Below are 8648 nucleotides of genomic sequence, written 5' to 3' on the forward strand. Positions count from 1 at the left end.
TAAAAGAAATATATTGTTTTTATATTCCATGATCTCCTTCCAGTTGTTAGACTGCTATTGAAGGAACCAACCTCTGGTACTAATTGTTGGAAATACTGGGCCGGGGGGGGGGGGGGGGGTGTGAATCATTATTCCCTTGCAATTAGCACTTTTAAATATTTTCAAAGCATTAGTTAATCTTCAATTATTATTAATGTTTATTTAGTAACAACACTAAACAATAAAACACAGTAGGAACAACAATTTTAGGTCGAAACCCCCTCCAGGTAAAAAACCACTGAATTATTTTCTAATAAATTCTTTAATCTTCAACCCCAACTAAAATGAAAGTTACAACTTCCTAGAATTCTAGAAAAACATTCTTCTCCCTCTCTCACTAGAAGGACACCCCAACACCCTGGTTTCTTTAGTAGTTAGCTGAATGTATGCCCCAACATCCTAGACCAACCTACCACCCTTAAGTGTTCATAGGCTTCACCCTGTAGGCGATTTCATGCACCTCCATGCCCCCCTATAATGACCAAAAATTAAATAAGAGTGTGGACTCTCGTACCAGGGACAATGATCCACAATACAACATAATTTACAATGACTTTCTTGTACTTGACCAATGACCCAATTGCACTATGACTTGCAACCTAACCATGAAATCATCCAACAATGACTCCTATACCTCCCAACAATGCCTCTTCGACTCTAAGTAGATTGACTCTTTTATAATAATGACTCTTTCAATGATGACTCTTTTACAACACTGGCCTTTTGGCAAGATGTGACACTTGACTTGACACTTTTTCGTGGATCACTTGTAGCTTCTGAGATACTATCATGCTTGCTTCACGTAATGGTACATTGGTGCTGCATGTCCTTCTAATGTGTGGCTGAGTTGTCCTGAAGTGTCCTCCTTCCTACACATGCATTAATGAACAAGACCCAAACCAATACACAAACAAAATACTTACACTATCATGCAAAAACACATGTCAGAGATGATATTCAAAATTTAAATTCAATCACTAATCATACATACCTTGTTCTAGCAGACTTACCCTTGACTGTTGATGTGTGGTCCTTACTATAGTGATCCTTGAATGCATACATTTTCTTTCCTTCTAGGAGCTCGATATTGAATCTGTTGTATCTATGTAATTATGGATATCTAAAGTCTCAAATTTCATCCTGTGATAGGAATCTGAGTCCTCTTTCCACTGCCATATGTCTGATCAAGATTGGACTCTTCAATAAAGTGTTATGCCCAATCTACCACGATTACTGTCTTGAACTCAAATTTTGTTTGTTTTACATGTTGAAAAGATTCACATATCGTATTGGTAGGTTTTGAAATTTTAGGAATTTCTCTTACTAGTTCCTTTTTGCTTATCGTGACCAAGTTGTCGAAATTTATATGTCCCGTTCGTTTGTGCTATAACCAACTTTTGTCTTCTTTTTCCGAAAAGAACCCTTTAGGTGTTTCATCCAAAATGCATATGTCATTTGGATCTCTTCTTGTTGTAGCCACAATTTTTCCAAAATTTTCTTTCCTTATTTCACATTTCTTAGAGTTGAATAACATCGTGTGTCCTTGATCGCACATCTGTCTAACACTAAGTAGACTGTGATTCATATTTCCAACCAACAACGCATCCTTCTAAAATGCATCCTTGCTTCCAAGTGTGACCATACCTGATCCTATTACGTTTGAAGACCAGTCATTTCTGAAAGACATTGTTCCATCCTTCTTTTCCTTCAAGGATATGAACTTATTTTTATCTCCAATAATATGCATTGAACAACCACTGTCAACCTACCAAACATTTCTATTGCTTTGAGCCTTGAGAGAGATAACACATATTTCAGTCTTATTTTTCCATACTTCTTCATTCTGATTTTGTAAGAATCCCTTTGAAGAGCTTCCAAGTCTACAATCTTTAGCCAGATGTCCAAAGCCTTTTACCTTGACGGAGGGCAACTTGGATGATATTGGAGATAAGGTGTGGGATACAACAACAAAATTGTTGCAGCAGTTTAAGTAGCAACAAAAGAAAGCATTGGTTTCCATACAAATGGGTCTGCTCAAGATGCAGATCCAAACAACTAGACTCCAGGCAGGTGCAGGACAGAGCAGTGTTGCATCAACCAGTTTGGCACCGAGGCCCACTTAAGCAGTGGAGATGGTTTGGTAAACGTACCTCCCAGTAGTCGCGCCACCTGATGTATATTTGAGCGTGGAGGCAGCCACTAACAAGGCTATTGTCATCACATTGAAGAATGTCGGCCTCAACTTGGTCGCGATCCCCAGTGATTTCCTTCAAACACTACAAGCAGGTGTGATCCCAGAGATTAAGGCCCGGGAGTAGCACACGTTGAGCATGATCAACGAGTACAAGGTCAATAACGAATAGATATTCGTGGAGAAAATAGGAGCGTTGGAAGCATGGAAGAAAGTTCAGGCGCAAAATGAACAAACTACAACTGTAGTGGCTGAGGCATGCAGGACAGTCCCTAAACTGCATATCCTGGAGGAAGCGCTAGTGGATGCAAAGATCAGGAAGTTGGCTATAGGTGTACACGACGCAAAAGCAGAAGTGGCGAAGGTTCAGTTTCAACTAAACCTAAAGATAACAGAGGTCAGAGAACAATGTGAAGTAGCTATAAAGGATGGAGTCGCAGCAGCAGAGGCCACTGTGGCGGATTGCACCAAACACTTTGAGCAGTCCATGGAGGTAGTCACAACGCTCCAAGAAGATCCTAACCTACATAGGTTGAACATGGAAGCCCATGAATTATAGCAGCAGTATGATGAAGCAAGAGTGACAGTGCGCACTGTCACTATATCACAGTGATTGGCCAAGTTGCATGAGGAAAAATAGTTGCTTGAACAGGTGGAGGCGGTGCAAAGAAATGAGGCAGTCCTCAAGGCCTGATTAGGGCCTTGGCTGGATGAGGCCTATGTTACCTCTTCCACCCTTGAGGAAAAGTTGGCAAGCCTGTAGATAACACAACAGAAAATCAAGGAAGACAACGCAGGACCATCAACAGAGTAGCTGGTGGAGCAAATCAAACAGGTAGCCACGCAGAGCATGGCTGAGGTATCAGTGGCATAAGTAGAGATGGGAGGTATCTGCAGTAAGATCTCCATGCTAGCAGAGTGACTCGGGGGTGAGTCACGATATTTGTGTTGGGGGCCTGTTGGTACAAGGTCCCCTAGGGTCAAATTTGGGGCAAAATCCCAAGTTTTAGGGCAAAAAGCCCAAGTTTTGTTGTAAAGAATGTAAATTATTCGCAAGATGTGGTCACAGAGAGCGTAGATCGTAAAGTGTCGTAAAGGGTTTTACCCTTCTTTTATGTAAGTTATGTTGGCTTTAGTAGATCTACCCATGGTCCAGGGACCATGGGATTATATAGAAAGGAGAGTCTTAGAGATTCTAAGGCATAGTAGATATCAATGAAGACAAATGTAATGGGTCATTAAGAGTAAGCAAAGAAGTATTAGAGTAGAAGAGAGGCTCTGCAGCTGTGTGCGCAGAGGCCTAGAGTAGAGTCTGCAGCTGAGTGCGCGGACCCCTGCAGCTGTGTGCACAGGGAAGTCTTGAGTCTGTAAGAAGAACTAAAGTATTAATAAAGAGATTATTCCAGAAATTCCTGTGTTTATCTATTTATTTATGTTATGAATGAATGCGCTATTATGTTATGATGAATGATGGGTTTATGAATTAATACTATATTGATGTGCAATTTTACATGATTTATATTGTCATATGAACACAAGTAATAATAACTGTTTACACGAAGAATATCTTGCTGCATGTTAAAGTTATTGAACACTTAAGCCGATCTGGGTAAATATAGAGTTAGGACTATCACGCTAAGGTGTGTAAGTGGATGATTCACCTGTTTAGGGTCCGCGAAAGATAGTCATGAGCATTCACGAAGGTGTAGAATCTGATTAAGGGAATTTATATCGATAATCCCTAAGGGCTTATTGATCAGCATGAAGGTAGGTTTAGGGCATAAACTGACATCGCGCTCATCTTTGGGTGCGCAAACTTGGTTCCAGCATCCCCCCATACTGCTTCGGGTGAGACTTCAGTTGGTGCTTTGTAGGTTGATGCTGAAATGGCCAGTGGTGTAGGGATTTGTTAGGAAAACTTAACTCTAAACCTGGGTCAAGACCCACTAAGCCAATACCTTTCATAACAACCTCATTTTTGTGAGGACACTTGGCTGCAAAATGGACAACCTCACCAAAATCAAAACATATTAATGGAAGTTTACCTTTGAATTTTCCCATACTGGTTCTCATTTTCTACGTGAAGTAGGAAAATTATTTATCTAAAAATTCTTCTTCATCTTCTTCCTTTTCTTCATTCTTACAACAACAAGTTTTTTCTTTCAGAGTGTGCTTGTCCTTACTATTCTTCTTGGATGTCAAAAATGCTATTTCTAAGTGAGATGTGCCATCCTCTTCTTCAATCCTCATTTCATACGCAGTAAGAATTCCTTGCAATTCATCTATGTTGAGATTGCTCAGATTCGGTCGATATTCCAAGACAAATACCTTTCGGGTTGAATATTGTTGGCAAGGTCCCGAGGATCTTTTGAACAACAAATTTTGTGTCAACATGTTCTCCCAAACCTTACAATGTATTTGTTGTTTCATGAACACGCTAAAAGTATGTAGTAGTATCTTCATCTTCCTTCTTTTTGACTTGCTCATTTTTTTCCCTAACAATTTTATGATTTCCTTCTTTCACCTGTGAGTCACCTACATATATATTCTCAAGCTTGCCCCATATCTCTTTAGCAGTTTTGTAACTCAATACCTTAAGATAGACAGATTTTATAATCCCAGTGATAATAAGATCTTTAGCCTTTGCATCATATACCATATCTTTCTTACCTTGTTGATTTTGGGTTGATGTGAAGCCTTTTTCAATGATTTATCATACTTCGTATGATTTTGCCAGCCAATGAACCTGCATTCTTCCACTCCCAAGTGCATAGTTATTTCCATTGAACAAAGGAACACTATTCTTGGTGTATTCCATGATCTCCTTCTAGTTATTAGTATGCTATTGAAGAAAACCAAGATCTGATACCAATTGTTGGAAATATTGAGAGGGGTGGTGAATCAATATTCCTTAGCAATTATCACTTTTAAATCATTTTAGAGCATTACTTAATCGTCAATTATTATTAATGTTTATCAAGTAACAATAGTAAACAATAAAACACAATAGGCACAACAATTTTAGGTTAAAAACCCACTCCATTTCAAAAACCACTCAATGCTTTTCTAATAAATTATTTAATATTTAGCCCCAACTGAAATGAAAGTTACAACTTCCTAGAATTCTAGAAAAACATTCCTCTCCAGCTCCCACTGGAAGGATGGCAACACCTTGATTTCTTCAGTAGTCAACTGAATTGAAGTGTCAACATCCTAGACCAACCTACCACCTTGAAGTGTTCAAAGGCTTCAACCTGTAAATGACTTCATGCACCTACCCAACACCTCCCTTCTACCCTATAATTACCAGAAATGAAACAAGAGTGTGGACTCCCATACCAAGGACAATGATCCATGATATAATAAAATTTACAATGATTTTCTTGTACTTGACCAATTACCCAATCACACTATTACCTGCAACCTAACCATGAAATCATACAAAAATGACTCCTATACCTCCCAATGATGCCTCTTTGAATCTAGGAAGATTGACTCTTTTATAGTAATGACCATTTCAATGATGACTCTTTTACCAATTTATAATGATGACTCTTTTACAAATTTACAATGATGACACTTTTAAAACACTGGCTTTTTTGCAAGACCTCACAGTTGACTTGAAATTTCTTCTTAGATCACTTGTAGCTGCTGAGGTACGTTCATTCTTGCTTCACGTAATGGTACATTGGTGCCGCATGTTGTTGGGACAGGGTCCCCTAGGGTCAAATTTTGTAAATTTTGGTTAATATTGTAAAGTCTTTGTATTTTGAGGAGCAGAGCGCGAGTAGCGCAGGTCGATAGGAGAGAAAAGGGCTTTAGGAAGGTTAAAGCCCCTTAGTTGTTAAGAGTCAATTTGTTTTGTGACCTACCCATGGTTCGCAGACCATGGTATTGTAATGAAGAAGGATATAAAAAGGAGTCATAGAAGAGTCATAGAGATAGGGACGATCTAAGTAAGAGACAAAAATGAAATATTTGGGTCTATTTTCTGTACTTAGGTGAAGGGCAAGGCTCTTATAGCTATGTGCGCGAGACCTTCGTAAGTTCGCAGCTGAGTGCGTGGGCCCTTGCAACTGTGTGCGCAGGGTATGAAAGGACTGTAATTGAAGATCTAAGCATAATTAAGGCTGGTTTTGAAGAATTATCTGTCTATCTATGTGTTATTTTTCATCTCTAAATTTACCATATTGTTGATCTATTGAATGCAATTAACCTAGGAAAAGTACTTGATAGATGCATGAAGAAGTAGATCTGTGTATTTATATGATCTTATGCATGTTTAGCGCAATCCATGAACAACATAGCTATGCTAATTGTTAGTTGCTGTAATTTCTAACTTTTAAGGATTAAGGGTTCGCGAAGGTCGGATAAAGCCATAAGTTTAACAGAAACACATCACATAGTCCTTTGGATGCAGAAACCTGGTTCTAGCATCCCCCAATATTTCCTCGAGTGAGACTGTAGCCTGTGCTACGTGGGTTGTTGCTGAAAGGGTTGTTAGTGTAGGGTTTTGTTGGTTAGTACAACTAACTCTGAACTTGGGTCCAAGACCCCTCAAGCCAACAAATGGGTCTGTTGATAGCAAGGCATTCCACTACATGTGGTTATTTCTATTGATTGTGCTAGTGGCTTGGAGGATGCCTGAGGAGAGCCAGTTCTCAACACATGATCAAAACTTATGCGAGGTTGCGAAATTCACCTCGCTGTGGGTGACGAAGGATCCTAAATGCATCATGGAAACAAAGATCTTATGGGTCTTGTTCGAGTCTGAGTTGCGGATGGTGATCAACCAACGACCACGTTTATCACCAATATTACATTCATAGTATGCTAATGTTATAGACTTCAAGGAATATTTTCACAATCTGTCCATACACACAAAGAAGGATGCCATAGGCACATGGAATAAGTTACCATACTTAGTCGCAGAAGATGACATTATGGGGGTCATAAGAAAATGGTCGAGCGAATGGATCACGCCATCTGACGCAGGTGGCGGAACAAGTAAGGCTGCAGAGGGTGAGACGGAAAATCAACAATTATGACAGTGGCCCAGGAAGATAAAGAGAAAGAAGCACAAAAGGCTTCTGCCAAAGCAAATGCCACATAGAAAGAAAAGGCAAGGCAATAGAAAGAGGCCTTTACAAAGGAGAAAGAAACATCGAAAGAAAAGGTGTCTTCCCATGAGAAGGATGCGCCAAAGGAGAAAGTTGCAGCAACTTTAGAGGTCACTTTTGACCTCAAAGAACCTGAAATGGATGACACAAATGTGGAGGTCACGACTGAGGGTGAAGAGGAAGTGGGTGTAGACTTGGAGTCCCCATTCAGGGTTAGGAAGAGGTAGAAGTGAAGTTCCACGTGACCTCACAAGAAGCAGAAGTCTGACAAATTTGTGAGTGCGACACCATTGGTCCTCATGTAGGGGGACCTTTATGAGATTGACGATGTGGTCCGCAATGCCACAGAAACTATTTGGAGACACATAGAGTACTAGTACCATCAGGCATTGGAAAAAGTAATGCAGGGCCTGAAGGAATTATAGGTCCAGATAGGGGTGATCTAGGGGAGCGTGGGACAAGTGAGCCTGAAGCAAGCAAGCATGAGAGCCTTAACAAGAAAGATCATCATACACCTTTGCGCAGTGCAGTTACTAGAGGGATCATTGCATGTTGAGACTTCAGAGGATAGGGTGCACCTATTGCATATGAAGAATTTTAGCCTTAACCTTGTGGTGCTCCCCATTCAGTCATTGCATGAGCTACATCAAGGAGTATCAAATGAGCTCAGGGTTTTAGAACAATAGTGATTACTAGTTAACATTGAAGTCAAGACTAACAACCAAAAAATCTTCGAGGAAAAGGAATAGACGCTCAAAGAATGAGAAGAGGTCATTGCATGCAGTCAATAGCTGGAAGTAGTGATAACACATTTCTGCAGTGAGCATCCCAAGCTACAAATTCTACCACAAGCACCCTCCGCAAAGAAAATCAAGAAGTTATATGCTGCGGTAAAAGAATCTAAGGAGGAAATTGAAAAGGTCTACTTTGACCTACAACTACAGATATCATAGCTTAAACTTAAGCTACAGCCAACCTCTCCTCCGATGTTAGAAAATTATATATTATAGAGCAATGGAACACATAAAATATTGCAGAAATATAAACACAGAAAATGCATAAAACAAGAGAGACACAGATATACGTGGTTCACCCAGTTTGGGCTACGTCCACGGAGAAATAGCAAGTCCTTCATTTTATATTATCCAACAAACTAAAGAGATACAACCTACAACAGATTCGCTGTAATTCCCTCTTCACTCTCAATCTCCTCTCTCTTCCTCACTTAGAATACAATTATCCTAGACGCAATACAATTCCCTCATATATAGTGAGGGGTTGCCTTCTAGGGCAAAAAG

This window comes from Pinus tabuliformis, chromosome 2_1, assembly GCF_031772625.1.
Source record: "Pinus tabuliformis cultivar Carrire ecotype Pingquan chromosome 2_1, CPIR1, whole genome shotgun sequence".
Lineage (NCBI taxonomy): Eukaryota > Viridiplantae > Streptophyta > Pinopsida > Pinales > Pinaceae > Pinus > Pinus tabuliformis.